The sequence below is a fragment of the Molossus molossus genome, unplaced genomic scaffold (genome assembly GCF_014108415.1).
Source record: "Molossus molossus isolate mMolMol1 unplaced genomic scaffold, mMolMol1.p scaffold_m16_p_1, whole genome shotgun sequence".
Lineage (NCBI taxonomy): Eukaryota > Metazoa > Chordata > Mammalia > Chiroptera > Molossidae > Molossus > Molossus molossus.
In genome coordinates this window covers 174742658-174758975 of record NW_023425344.1, presented here as the reverse complement: position 1 = coordinate 174758975, position 16318 = coordinate 174742658, and the positions used below count along the sequence as shown (strand labels likewise).

At 34.4% G+C, this 16318-nt stretch overlaps 1 protein-coding gene across 1 annotated transcript in view; it reads left to right on the top strand.

Moving 5' to 3' along the window:
- DPH6 (diphthamine biosynthesis 6) overlaps positions 1 to 16318 on the top strand; it is a 161820-nt gene that overhangs the window by 71263 nt on the left and 74239 nt on the right. The window lies entirely within an intron of this gene.

The window sequence follows — 16318 nt, the reverse complement described above, 5'->3', positions numbered from 1 at the left end:
ATCCCATACCTTCTTGTTGACATACAAAAAAGTGCTTATTTGGCAAATATAACTGAACATGACAGTATAGAATTTGTTTTCCATCCTCCCAAAGAAATTATTTAATAGTTTTTACATGTTACACCAGAAAAAAATGGTTTTTATATTTAATATTTTATCATGTAGATAAAGTGGAATTTTTTCTATGTACTCAGTTGTATACTTCAGGATTTTCTTTACCACAATATATTATGGAGATATTTCTAAATATTTGCTCTTGAGTAGATATTTTTGATGACTATTCAGAGAAATTTTAATATCAGAACAATATAGGTCCTTCTCTGTAAGAGTTTAGAGAACAAGTTTTGGTTGTGATTTCAGTTAATATTTATTAATATAACTTTTTTTATTAAAAAATTTTCTGTTTCTTTATTGATTTTTAGAGTGAGAGAAAGGGAGAGGGAGAGAGATAGAAACATCAATGAGAGAGAATATCAATTGGCCACTTCCTGCATGCCCCCCACTGGGGGTTGGGCCCACAACCTGGGCATGTGTCCTGATTGAGAATAGAACTGGCGACCTCTTGGTGCATGGGTCACCGCTCAACCACTGAGCCACACAGGTCGGGCTAATATAACATTCTCTTTATGTAATATTTTAGTGGGATCCCTGGTTATAAGTGACAGAAACCAAGTTAAGCTCGTTTAAGATAGAAAAATACTGTTTTAAGGCCCAACTGGTGTGGCTCAGTAGATTGAGTGTCATCCCATGGACTGAGAGGTCCGGGTTTGATTCCCGGTCAGGGCACATGCCTGGGTTGTGGACTCGATCCCCAGTAAGGGGGCGTGCAGGCAGCAGCCGATCGATGTTTCGCTCTTACATTGCTGTTTCTATTTCTTTCTCCCTTTCTTTCTCACTAAAAAAATCAATAAAAACACTTTTTTTTAAATAACTGTTTTAAGGACAGAAGTGAATCGCATGAAACCAGGACTCGGGATTGAAGCAGTTTCAATACTCTTACTTCTCACTTCTGCTTCTCTTTCCTTATCTACTCTCTTTTCTCTAATAGACTGGTTTTCCCAGATCTCCAGTTCCTGTGGTGGGAAACATTGCTACTCATAGTTTTCAGGGTTGTAATTCTCTTTTTAAGATCCATCTTAGCCTAAGACTGAAATCTTTTAGTTCCCATTTTAAATTTCTGAGAAACAAACTGTTGCCCAGCTTGGAGTTCTCACTGTTGAACCAATTAGTTATTGCTGTGGGGGACAAAATAATCTTGCAAAAAATAGCTGTAGTTGCTACATATATGGCGGGTGGGCATTTTACAGAAAAAAGATGAGGGACTGACAACTAAGTATGTGTTTACTACATTCATTGACTGAAATTACAAGCTTCTAAGTGATTTTATAGCTTGCTGTTCACAAAGTTACAGTATTAATCTTGTACTTTTAGGGAATTTAGTAAAATTCAAGTTTCAGTATTTCTGAATTACAGGGTCTCTGGCCCTCAAACCAGATTTCTTAATTCCATTTTCCTGATTATAATTTTCTTTCCCATTATTTCTTTTATTTTTTAAATTTCTTTTTTTGTTGTTTTTCTCTTTTTTTTCTCTCTCATCATGTTTTAATTATTTTTATAGCCCCATAGTACGTTTATTTTACATAATGTACACTTTATTCCTTTTTTTTTCCTTTTCAAATTGATATTTAATTACTTAAATAAGCAAACAATTTATGGTCTCCTGAACTCCAGCACCATTTGGAGAACAGTGTTTAATGGAAATGTTCCTGGATTAAGAAGCAGGAGTCTGGGCGTAAGTTTTGAATTCACCATCTACTCATCATTTCACTATAATCTACATATAGCTATACTACAGTAAACTGTCAAATTTATTACAGGCTCATTGTGAGAAGGATCAAGTAAGATAATGTATATGAAATTACTTTATAAATTCATATTCTATTCAAACAAGTTTTTAGTTTGACATTTGACATTATTATTATTAGACATTGACATAGAGGATAAAGCATGGGAGAAGGAAGTCTTGCCTTGTCAACTAATCACAAACTGATCATGTGATTTGGTGGAAGACAAGATAATTTAAAAAGAAACATATTTAGCCCTGGCCGGTTTGGCTCAGCGGTTAAAGCGTCGGCCTGCGGTCCGGAGAGACCTGGGTTCGGTTCCCGCTAAGGGCATGTACCTCGGTTGCAGTTTGTCCCCGGCCCTGGCTGGTCGTGCGGGTGGCAGCCACTCGATGTGTCCCTTTCACATCGATGTTTCTCTCTCTCTCTCCCTCCTGCTCTATCTGAACAAAGAATGAAAAAGTGTCCTCAGGTGAGGATAAAAAAAAAAAAAAAAGAAAGAAACGTATTTATATGTACAAATGAAAAATTAGATAAGCTGTGAACAAGTGCTTATATCTGAAGATGATCCATACTGTTTTGAGCAGAAAGTGAACCACAGAATTAAACTTGTTTTTATAATGACCCAATCTTATAATCAAGTTGACACAGGAGATTAAGGCAGTTTAGTTATTTTGACATAGTAACATATCCTGACACAGAAACTGTGTAATAATGATTTAAATATTAATATGACAACACAAAAATCTCAATCTCCTTTACCAAGAATTCCTAATTCTAAACTTTATATTCCTCATGTGCCATCCAGTCCTTGTCCCTCTCTCATCTATTACCCATGGAAATTTTTGGCTCTACTACTTACCAGCTAGGTGACCTTGGACAGGTTATTTAACCCCTCTGTGCCTCAGTTTTCTCATCTTTAAAATTGGAATAATATTAACACCTACCTTAGAGGATTCTTGTGAAAATTAAATTACATTAATATATGTTAAGTGTTTAGAACACTCTCTGGAGTATGGTGAGTGGTCAGTTAATGTTAAAATTATCATTTCATTGTTTTTTTCACTTAATGACATTTTTATTATTTTGTTACTTTGTGGAAACTTATGAAATTTTGTTAAACCTAAGAAATGCTTATTTGCATTTATTCCTACAAATAGTATTTTCTTTCTCTTTTTGAACTTTTATTATGAAAAACTTTAAACATATTTAAAAGTGGAAGGAGCAGTGTAGGTAACTCAAGTACCCATCATCTATTGCATTTGGCTACCTCTGAGATGGCCCCCAAATATCTGTGCTTCTAGAGTCATGGCCTTTTGTAATCTTCTCCCCTTGCACATGGGTTGGACCTAGTGGCTTACTTCTAACTAACAAAATACAGCAAAAGTGATGGGCTATCACTCCAAGATTACAAAAATACTGTGTTGTTGTTTTTTATTCTTTTTCTATCTCGTGTGTTTTTTTCTCCTCTCTTGCTCAACTACCATGATGTTAGTCAGTTGCCATGTTGTGAGCTTCCCCATGAGGCCATGTGGCAAGGAACTGAGGAAGGCCTCTGGCTAACAGTCATGAGAAACTGGCACCATCCGTCCAACAGTCAGAAGGAACTCAATTTCTTCAACAACTGTGTAAATGGATCTTACCCCAGTTGGGCCTTCAGATGAAATCACAGCCCTAGCTGACTGCATGCTGACAACTTCATGAGAGACCTTACAGCAGAGGTGTTCAGCTCAGCTGCACTTGGATTCCGAAAGCACAGAATCAGTGAATTTTTTTTTTTTTTTTTAATTTTAAACCAATATGTTTTGGGGTAATAAGTTCTAAGCCAGTAAGTTTTTCTTATACAGCAATACATAATACAATCAGCTTTAAAAACTCTTATGATATTATAAAACGTGTTTCATCATCTTCCTACTCCTTATTCCTTGTTGATTATTTATTTATTGTGGCTTTATTGAGGCAACATGCTGTAAAATGCACTCTTGCAAGTGTTAATTCAGTGATTTTAGTAAATTTACAGAGTGGTGTAGTCATTGCCACAGTGCAGCTTTAAAACGTTTCAACCCCAACTAGTTACCCTGAGCCATTTGCAGTCATTCCTTGCTCCCAAACCTCAGCCCCTGGCAACCAGTTTCTGTCCCTATTCATATTAAATGAAATCATCTAATATGTAGTCTTTTGTATTTGGTTTCTTTTACTTAGTATAATATTTTTTAGATTTATCCATTTTGTGCATATATCAATAATTCATTTTTTTCTATTGCTATTGATATTACATTAAATAGATATGTCACATTTTGCTTATCCATTCACCAATCAATAGAAAATTGATGTTTCTGCCCTGGCCGGTTTGGCTCAGCGGTTAGAGCATCGGCCTGCAGTCCGGAGAGACCCGGGTTCGGTTCCCACTAAGGGCACGTACCTTGGTTGCAGTTTGTCCCCAGCCCTGGTTGGGTCGTGTGGGTGGCAACCACTCGATGTGTCGCTTTCACGTCGATGTTTCTCTCTCTCTCTCTCCCTCTCACTCTATCTGAACAAAATATCGAAAAATGTCCTCGGGTGAGGATAAAAAAAAAATTGATGTTTCCTAGTATGTATGTGATGTTATTATTATATATAATGTTGGCTAGTAGATAGACTTTGCTATGAACATTCACATATAAATGTGTGTACATGTGTTTTTATTTCTCATGTATAGACACCAGGAATGGACTTGCTGGGTCATGTAGTAAATTTATGCTTAACTAGATAAGAAACTGTCAACTTTCTTCAGACATGACTGCACCATTTTAAATTCCTACCTGCAGTGAGTGGAGGTTTCATTTTTTTCCCCCATTCTTGCCACCACTTGTGATTATCTATCTTTTTGTTGTTGTTGTTGTTACTCTTCACCTGAAGATATTTTTCCATTTATTTTGAGGTGGAAAGGGAGGGAGAGAAAGAGAGAAACATTGAGGTGAGAGAGACACATCAATTGGTTGCCTTCCACACAACCCTGACCAGGGCTGGGAATTGAACCTGCAACCCAGGTATGTGCCTTTGATCGAGAATCAAACCCATCACCCTTTGGTCCATGGGCCTGATGCTCTAACTGCTGAGCCAAACCAGCCAGGGCTATGATTGTCTATCTTTTTTATTGTAGACATGCTAGTGAGTATGTATTGGAATCTCATTGTGGTTTTAATTTGCATTTCCCTAATAACTAAAGAGGCTGAGAATCTTTTTATTTGCTTATTTCCCATTTATATGTCTTATTTGGTAGAATATGTATTGAAATCTTTTGCTCACTTTTTCATTGTATTCTTACTCAGTTGTAAGAATTTTTTATACATTCTGTATACAGGTCTTTTATTAGATATGTTTTGCAAATATTTTCTCTCAGTCCATAGCTTGTCTTTTCATCTTCTTAATGGGATTTTTTGAAGTATGAAATTTTTAAATATGAAGAAGTCTAATATGTAACTTTTTTTTTTTTTAATGAATTGTGCTTCTGGTGCTCTTTTTAAGCTAAGGCCATTCAGATTTTTTCCTGTGTTTTCTGCTAAGTGTTTTATAGTTTTTCTCATGCCTCTAAGTTTCTGATGTAATATATTTTTATTTTTTGTGTGTATGGTGTGAGGTAAGGGTCCAAACTAATAATTTTTCACATGGATATCCAATTGTCTCAGTACTATTTTGTTGAAAAACTATCCTTTCCCCCCTTGAATTGCCTTGGAAAGTTCGTAAAAAATCAATTGACTATAAATATAGAGATTTATTTCTAGACTCTCAATTCTCTTTCATTGGCTTGTACATGTTATTACTCTCGTACCATTATCTTGATTATTTGGTTGTATAGTAAATTTAGAGTTTCATAATCTCTGCCTCTGCTTGTGCCCTATCTGCACAGCCTTACTTTCAGCCAGAGTGTGTAGCTAGCTCCGGCTGTCTCAGGTGTCCACTGCATTGGTGTAGAGTTTATCAATTACAGTGATACCTCGGTTCTCGAACGCCTCGGATTTCGACCAAATCGGTATTCGACCAGGAGATTCGAGAAACTTTTGTCTTGGAATCCGAACAAATATTTGGAACTCGAACTTCCGAGATGAGCCGAGTTGAGCCGAATGGCGTTCATTCGGCCCAGCGCGCCTTGCTCGCGTCATCAGTGTGAGTGCAGAGAGAGAGTCACGCTTTGTGGAGAGAGTCACGCTTTACACTGAATTTAACCCTTAGACATACTGTACACTTTTATTTCTTGTTGAGACTTATGTTTTTCTACATATTATATACAAATTAGGCCAGTAAATAGGCATTTTCTGGGGCTTGGAACGAATTAATCCAGTTTCCATTATTTCCTATTGGGTTTCATTGCTTCGGTTCTCGAACAATTTGGTTCTCGACCGTCCTCCTGGAACGAATTATGTTCGAGAACCGAGGTATCACTGTAGTTCTATGTTGTCTCATTTTGGGTCTCCTTGTTAAGTATTTGGTTAGTCTGAAAGTCCATTGTTTCACCGAGCCAGGACTGTAGCCTCAGGATATCTGAGTCACTGGTCTTCTCACTTCATTTGCCAGGGAGATCACAGTGGTTTCTGACATTGCTACAGTTGTGGGGTTTTCTTTGTCCCACTCCAAATCTAGTCAGCTTCCTCTGTCAATAAAACTGCTGTTTTTCACAGCTTGCCCTGCCTTGGTATGGGTGCAGTCCACAGCAAGACTGGCATAGACTCCCAGAGTTCAGTACCTTTTCATATGTAACCAGTTCTTAATTTGGTATATACCATATACCTTTGTTCAGTTTTCAGACCCATAAGATAGGTTTTTTTGACAGTTTGTCCAGGTTTATCATTGCTTTGGTAGGGACGAGATTTGTTAATAATTTACCATACTTCCTTACTTTCCCTTTTTTAACCTTTCATTGACAACAGTGTGGTGAATGGGGGTGTGGGGTGGGGGTGGAAGACGGCCTAGAGGGGATAAATAGTGATGGAAAAAATAAAATAAAATCTATTTTCCCTTTAAAAATAATTAAACAGAAGAAGGGTAAAATCGCATAATATGACCCCCATGTACGTATTAAACAGCTACAAGGACAATTAAACCATAACCCATCTTGTACCAGACATTATATATCATTTGTAAGTGTTTCAGCATCTATCTCTAAGGGATAAAATTCTTTTAAAATATAATGGCAATACCATAAACACACATTAAAACAATTATGTATTTTTCTCAAGTTGTTACATATCTACTGTGTTCAAATTTCCAGTTTTTTTTTAAGTGTTACTTTTTTGTTTGTTTTGTTTTTACAGTTGTTTTGTTTAAATCACAAAGAAAAAAATAAGTTTTATGTGTTGTAATTGGTTGATATGTCTTTTAAGTCTCCTGTAATCTATGTTTTCTCTTTTTAAACTTTGTTGAATAAAGTAGGTCACTTATCCAATACATTTTTCTACAGACCCACAAAATCCCCTCAGTTAGTGTGATGTTTCTCTGTTATCTGTGATTTCCTATAAATTGATAGTTGGATCTAAAGCTGTTTTATCTAATATGATAGCTATTAGCCTTATGTCATTATTTAAATTTGTTTTAATTAATTAAAACTAAGCAAAATTTAAAGATTACTTTCTCAGTTTCACTAGCACATTTCTTTCTTTTTCAATTAAATTTATTGAGATGACATTGGTTAATAAGATTATATAATTTTCAAGGGTACAAGTCTATGATATATCGTCTGTATATTGCATTGTGTTCACCACCCAAAGTCATATCATCTTCCATCACCATTTATTTGACCCACTTTACCCTTTACTATCCCCAACTCCCCTGCCCTCAAGTAACCACCTACTATTGTCTTTATCAGTTTTTTTGTGTGTGTTTTCTTGTTTGTTCATTTGTTGCCTTTTATATCCCACAAATGAGTGAAATCATATGGTTCTTAACTTTTTCTGTCTGACTTATTTTGCTTTGCATGATGCTCTCAAGGTCCATCTATGTTGTCATAAATGGCAGTATTTTATCTTTCCTCATGGCTGAGTAGTATTCCATTGTATATGTATCACATCTTTATCCAATCATCTATTGAAGGAGACTTTGGCTGTTTCCATGTCTTGATCACTGTGAATAATGCTGCAGTAAACAGAGGGGTGCATATATCTTTGGGAATAAATGTTTTCAAATATTTTGGGTAGGACCCAGAAGAGGAGTTGCTGGGTTATATGGCAATTTTATTCTTAATTTTTTATTTGTTTATTATTGACTTCGTACGGATGTCACCCATTTTCTTCCCCTTTGCCTCCCTCCACCCTGCCCCAGCCCCTCCTAGGCCTTCACCACATTATTATCTATGCCCATGGGCTATGCATATATGCATATATGTTCTTTGGTTGATCTCTTCCTGTCCTTTCCACTTTCTTCCCCTCTGAGATGTCAGTCTGTTCCATTTAGCCATGCCTCTGGTCCTATTTAGTTTGTCAGTGTATTTTGTTCTTTAGAGTCCACATGTAAGTGAGCTCATGTGATATTTGTCTTTCTCAGACTGGCTTATTTTACTTAGCATAATAATCTCCAGGTTCACCCATGCTGTCTCAAAGGGTAAGAATTCCTTCTTTTTACAGCCTCGTATTCCATTGTGTAAATGTGCCACAGCTTTTTTATCTATGCTTCTACTGATGGGCATTTGTGCTGTTTCCAGATCTTGGCTATAGTAAATAATGCTGCTATAAATACAGGTGTGTATATATTCTTTCTGATTGGTGTTTCAGGATTCTTAGGATATATACCCAGAAATGGGATCGCTGGGTCAAATGTATCATGTTCTCCCATAAGGTGGGTTTCCTTTTTGTTTTGCTGATGGTTTCTTTTGCTGTGCAGAGCTTTTTAGTTTAATGTAGTCCCATTTGCTTATTTTTCCTGTGTATTCATTTTCCTCGGAATCATTACAGCAAAAATATTACTTCGAGAGATATCTGAGATTTTATTGCCAATATTTTCTTCTAGGATTTTTATGGTTTTGAGACTTGCATTTAAGTCTTTTATCCATTTTGAGTTTATTTTTGTGTATGGTGTAAGTTGGTGGTATAGTTGCATTTTTGTGCATGTTACTGTCCAATATTCCTAGCACCATTTATTGAAGAGACTGTTTTTACTCCATTGTATGTTCTTGCCTCTTTGTTGGACATTAATTGACTATAAAATCATGGATTGACTTCTGGTCTCTCTGTTCTATTCCATTGATCTATATGCCTGTTCTTGTGCCAGTAATAGGCTGTGTCGATTACAGTGGCTTTGTAGTATAGTTTAATATCCGGTATTGTGATACCTCCAACTCTGTTCTTTCTCAAGATTGCTGAGGCTATTTAGGATCTTTTTGTATTCCTCATAAATTTTTAGAATATTTGTTCTAGATCTGTGAAATATAACATTGATATTTTAAAAGGGATTGTTGCCCTGGCCTGTTTTGCTCAGTGGTTAGAGCGTCATCCCATGGACCAGAGAGTCCCAGGTTCGGTTCCCACTAAGGGCACATACCTCAGTTGCAGTTTGTCCCCGGCCCTGGTTGGTGTCATGTGGGTGGCAACCAGTCGATGTGTCTCTCTTATGTTGATGCTTCTCTCTCTCTCTCTCTTCCCCCCTCTCGCTCTCCCACTCTACCTGAAGATAAATGCAAAAATTTCCTCTGGTGAGGATAAAAAATAAATAAAAATAAAAGGGATTGCATTGAATCTATGAGTTGCTTTTATGGACATTTTAACGGTGTTAATTCTTCCAAACCTTCAACATGGTATATACTTCTACTTGTCTGTATCTTCCTCTATTTCTTTTTTCAATGACCTATAGTTTTCCAAGTATAGTAAAAGGGATTGTTTTCTTGGTTTCTCTTTCTGAGAGTTTGTTATTGGTGTATAAAAATGCCATTGATTTCTGGATATTAATTTTGTATCCTGAAGAAAATGTATAATACTCCTTGCAATAACAACTGAACTTGCAAAATGAACTTTGCCAAACTCATTAATTAAGTCTAGTAGTTTTTTAGTGGATTCCTTAGGTTTTCTATATATAATATCATATCATCTGCGAATAATAACAGTTTTATTTCCTCCTTTCCAATTTGAATGCCTTTTATTCTTCTTGTTCAATCGCTATGTCTAGGACTTCCAGCACTATGTTGAATAAGAGTGGTGAAAATAGACATCCTTGTTTTGTTCATGGTCTTAAGGGAAATGCTTTTAGTTTTTGCCCATTGAGTATAAAGTTGGCTGTAGGTTTTTCATATATAGCTTTTATTAGATTGAGCTATGATTTGCTGAGAGTTTTTTTTTTTTTATCATAAATGGGTACTGGATCTATTCTTAATTTTTTAAGGAACCTCCATACTGTTTTCCGTAGTGGCTGTATCAGTTTACATTCCCACCAGCAGTGAATGAGGGTTCCTGTCTTATTGATAATAGTCATTCTAACAGGTGTGAGGTGTATCTCATTGTAGTTTTGAGTTGCATTTCCCTAATAGATAGTGAAGTTGAGCATCTTTTCATATATCTCTTGACCATTCATATGTCTTCTTTGGAGGAAGTGTCTGTTCAGATCCTCTACCCATTTTTAATTAGATTGTTTAATGTTGAGTAGTATGAGTTCTTAATATATTTTAGATATTAACCCCTTGTTGGAGCTCTTGTTTGCAAATATCATCTCCCATTTGGTTGGTTGCTTTGTTTGTTGGTGGTTTCTTTTGCTCTGCAGCTTTTCAGTTTAATATAGTCCTATTTATTTATTTTTGCCTTTACTTCCCTTGCCTTTGGGATCAAATTCATGAAATCTTCTCTGAGATAAAAGGTCCATAAATGTGTACCTATGTTTTCTTCTATGTAATTATTTTTTCAGGTCTTATATTTAGGTCTTTGATTCATTTTGAGTTAATTTTTCAGTAGCCACAGGGGGGTAGTAATTACCATATTGGACAGTTCAGATTTCCATCATTGCTGAAAGCTTTATTGGAAAGTACTGCTCTAGAAGTTTTATTAAATTCAGGTTTGATTTTTCGTTTTAAGAATAGGTCACAAATGTTTTTATGTTATTCCACGAGGAGAGACATACTGTCTAATTATCTCTCTTTTTCGTGATGTTAGTAGCTATTAATTATTGTTGCTTAAATTTATTATTTAGAAGGAGGTTGCAAAATGATGACATTAATGATTCTATCATTCCTGTTTCATTTGTTGGAATATTCTATAATGAGAGACTTTTTCTTTAGCTATGATTTCGCTACCTAGTAATACATTTCATATCAGAAAAACAGGACAAATTCTTAATTCTTAGCCTACTTGAAAATATTTTCTTAAAGATAATGTACAATCTTAACTGTAAGGTACTTTAAATTCTCTTGTTAGATTATTTTAATGAAATTCTTAAGTTAGAGATTACCATGCTGAATGTAAAATGTGATAGTGCTTTTTAAAACATTAAACATTTTATTTAAAGATAAAAATATTAAACTACTATAGGTTTTATGGCATCCTATGTAAAAATCTCACAAATATATTTGCTATTTCATGTAGTTTATATGAGATAAAAATCTATATAGCCTTTAGATTTAGTTGTTGTGCTTGTTCATTGGCACCTCATCATTGCAGAATAATACTAGTTTATTAAATCTTGGGAGACTTCTTTATCCAAATTCATTTTTAATATAAGTCATCATCAGGTCTCTGATGGAGATCATCTTTACATAGGATTTCCCGAAGGAATTGTCTTTAGGCAAATGCTCGATAAATATTTGAGCTTTTAAAGTGAGAAACCAATGCATATATATTTGAGTCAAATAATCATCTACCTGATAATAGATTTTTTAGCTAATGTTGTTATAAAGTTTTCTTTTGACTTGAACCCACCCTAAGAGCAAAATTTGGTTATTACTGTAAAATTAGAAAATTATTCACGATTAACTTTATTTTGTTTTCTTCAAAGTTTAATGTGATTTACATCAATCGTCATATACCAAGATAAGTTGTACCATTAAAATGATTTTTAATGCCCTGGCCGGTTTGGCTCAGCGGTTAGAGCATCCGCCTGCAGTCCGGAGAGACCCGGGTTCGGTTCCCGCTAAGGGCATGTACCTCGGTTGCAGTTTGTCCCCGGCCCTGGTTGGTCGTGCGGGTGGCAGCCACTCGATGTGTCCCTTTCACATCGATGTTTCTCTCTCTCTTCCTCTCTCTCCCTCCCACTCTGTACAAAAAATGGAAAAAAAAAATGTCCTCGGATGAGGACTAAAAAAAAAAAAAAAAAAATGATTTTTAAAATAGTAATATTTTCACTATTCAGGAAAATACATTTGAAAATAATGGTAAATTGCATTTATTTATCCAGTAGTAAATACATTATTTCAATAAATAGCATTATAACGTTATCCTTATTTACCTTTTAGTTACTTTTAGAGGAAGGGCCTAGTACTGTAATTATATAGAGCACAACTAAAGTGATGATTTTCTTTTTAGTTAGAATTTTAATCATTATAATCATTTTGCTTTTTATTTAAACAAGTTGTTAACACTCTAGCACAGATTTTAAGTTGTGGAGCATTCTGAGGGACAGTGTGTGACCATTAATGTGAGACATGCAGAGGTCAAAGGGAGCATGCATTATAGTACCCTGTAGTATGAGACAGACCAAAAAGCCCTGGGGATTGCTAGAAACAGCTAAATTAAGTCACCTCTTGGTGACCAGTTTGAATTTCATCTTGTAACCCTAAGATAATTTTTCAGCTGCTCTTTGGTGAACTCTGAAATGTGTAGAAGTCTTAGAGAAGCATTAACCTAAGAGTTAACACTGCATTTTAAGCACTGTTAGTCCTTGATTGACTCCCGTTGTCAACGCTATTCCTGAAAGGTATACATTGTTGCCTATAGCAGTTAGGAAAGCAAAACTACTTCCTCTGCACTTCAGATAATTCTGAACTAAAGCAGTGACTTCTGGGGGTCTGTATTAAGCTTTTCAATATATTGAGGATGAAAACTTGAAGATATAATGATCCTATATTCTTATGTGGGTAGTAAGTTTGAAATTCTGTTGGAAGCTTTAATTTGTGTGGATCTCTGATATTTAGCAGCTTATATTTGTGTAGAATTGGCTCAATTCTCCTGTCACAGGTAGGCTTACGGAAAAGTTGCAGTAGATAAAGAGGAATGAGAATCTTGTAGCAGTTGAATACATTATCTGATCATAGTACGAGAATGGAAGAATAAAGGTGACAGGGTATTCATTTGAAATTTTCTTTGTCAGAGAGTTTGGGACTCTTGTTCTGCTTTATAAATGGATTTTTCATAGCTACTGCCCATTATGTATTTCAAAGATAATTTTCTATTCTTTTCGGATGTAGTTTCTTACAGTTGTTACTGATACATCCGTTTATAACAGCCTTTTTCTATAGCTAAAGCAATCTTAATTAGGAATCTAAGAATGCTTTGAAAATCATAATAAGCTCTAAAAGTTTAAGAGTTTGCCAACCTCTATCTAATAATGGTTGAAGCTTTAAAAACCTCTTACTAAAATAATCAGGCCCTTGATAATATATATTATTTTCATTGGTAATATTACAAATGACTGTTGGTTTGCAGTGTTACAGGTTAAAAATTATCTGCTTTCTTAATTGATTTAGGATTTTGCTATAGTTTTAGACTACTCAGATTTTTTTTTAATTTGTGAAATTGAATCATTTTAAGCACTAGATAGAGCTGTGTGGACAAATGATCTTGAATTCATATTCACTTTTCCTTAACAAACCATTACATGTTTGGTTTATTTGGTGTAGTTTTTTAAGAATCCTGGAAGTAGTGTTGTGATAATAAGCTCTTTTTCAATATAATGTCTCTGAGTATCTAGTTTTATGAATACCATTTTCCTAAACCACTGCATATTTTTATTATCTTTATGTAGGTTTTATTTATATATGAATGTGTGTATTTGTATGACTGTACAGGTAAAATATCCCTAGACTTTTCTCTAAATAACATTTTTTTCTTTAGAATTTTAGAGTAATTTGAATGTTGGGTATACTATTTCTTTCCAGACAGACATTGTTACGGTGGTAAGCAGTTCTGTTTAGTTATAGGCTTATCAGTAACCTTTACACATAATGTGATATTGTCTGAATGTCTTATTTTGTTCAGCTTTCCCTGGCACTGATGAAGCCTAAGGCTGCTGTTTCTTTGAGTTACTGATAATTTTTTATCTGATTAACTGACACATTTAGTTGAAATCAGACACAGCCCTTAGGCTGGGCATGGATTTAATTTAAAAAGTATCAAAGGTTTGCTCTGTGTGCTATTTAATCATCATGTTTATCAGGCAAAGAAAAATTACCGGAAGGACCATAGGGAGAGGGTTATCTTAAGGAGCAGTAGCTTGGGAAATTGATAATAGCTACAAGGTAATTTACTGCTAACTTTTACATTCATTAATATAACATTTCCCGCTAATAATTACAGTGCATGTAATATACTAATTAAATTGAAAGCATTATCACTAATTTTCTTTTTGCTGAACCCTAAGATGGCTAGATAAGAAGTGAGAATGTGAAATTGAAGAAAACCTATGTAGTCACACCAATTTAAACAATTGGTTAGTTGGCCAGTTAAAACATTTTAGAGATAGAAAATGAAACTACTATGCATGTTCAGAAAAACTCATTTTAGGCTGTGACAAGGAAATGAAATTTCTAAATGAATGAAATCACTATGTACTGTAATTTTATGAAATATTACACTGGTCTGACCTGTAAAAGTAATACATCTACCAGGAACTAATGCATCAACTACCATCTGTGTGTATGATGGCACTACTCTAATGAATGAATATGCTGAGTTGATGGAGCACACTGATGCTATAGGGCATTTGCAGTACCTTTGTTTGTTATATATCTCTTAACACTTCATAATATGATTCACTTTTTTCTTGGAAAAAATATTTCATGCTATGTAACAAAGCACAGTAACTCCAAGTTGATATTTAAGAGAAAACCTACGCCGCCCCCCACCCCGGCCAACAACAAAAAAAATCTTAAAAAGGATTTATTTAAATTTTTATGTAATTCAAACAATAAATGCTGTACTTTGATTTATAGTTATTGTATAATTGTATATTTTAATCTAGCAGTAGGCCTCTAGGGTTTTTTCTAGCTTTCATTAATTATATGCACAGAGTATAATAAAAACTAAAATAATGTAATCATTTCAGCTTATATGAAAGATAAAACCTATAATTAAGAAGTCTTATGTTTGTAGTTATAATAAAGTATTGTGCCACTTATAAATGTCTTTTGTCACAATTCACAGTATATTTGTTTTTATTTTGTTTGGTTTGGTTTGGTTTTTAAAAGTCTTGTGTTGTGTTCATTCTCAGAACAGAGTTTAGTAGTTTCCAAGGAAGGACAATATTATAAAAATGAAAAGCTTTAATCGCTGGAAATGTGGATAGTCTTTTGTAACCTATATTTTTCTTAACACTTAGTGTTCTATAATGATTTTTTTTTTTTTTTTTTGAACACTAAGTAAATGCATTGGGATTTCTCTGTAATACACATTGTTACAGGCAAGTGTAATTCAATCTGAAGTTAGTCTCTCTTGTACTTGATTAATCATAGGACCTTGTTTTAAAGAAGTTTCACCTCTAAGTAATACCATAGGATGGATCTTGAAGACTTTGTAATTGCAAAGTTTAGTGTAATTTATTTTTTCTTCTGTACATTGAATATAGTATAGTAGCAATGAACTAAAATCATCTAATTGAAAAAGCAGAATCTTTGTGCTTCTGTGTGGACTTTTAGAAAAATTAAGATTTTTAGATTGTTTTTAAATTACAGTGTTATAATTTTCTGTTATTTCAGAATTAAAGATCATTCCTAGTTTCTTTGATAATCTCCTTTAGAAAAAATGAGGCTGTGATTCATTTATTTGATTTAACCCAGCAGGACTTAATCACAGTGTACCTTCTCAGATCATTTGTTATTTCATCATACTCACTTTAGACATGACCGTATTTGTTAATCTCAACAGCTCAGTATCAGAATAATACACATAGGAAGAAGTCTAAACCTCTTATTCACCAGTGAGGGAACTGAGATCCAGAGACGTTCTTGGCTAAAGACCCATACTTAATGATTATCAGAAATATAGACCCTATAAGATACTATTTCTATCCTTGGAACTCAATCAGTTAGTAATATTTATTACCTTTATAAATCTCTTAATGGTTTTTATCATTTAAAACAGTTATATGTATTTAAGCTTTTTAAAAAAAATTAATAAGTCTTCTCTTGTCCCAAATCTTTGCTTTTTATTTCCTCTATGTACCCTTTGTAGCCTCTTAGAGCAATGTTTTAATGTCTTCTTTTATGATTTTTTAATTTACGGTTTTGTATTATTAATTCTCTATTTATATACATTTTTTTTCCCAGCTACATGAAAGCTTCTTGAGGGCAGAGACTGTAGCTCATATTGCTTTTT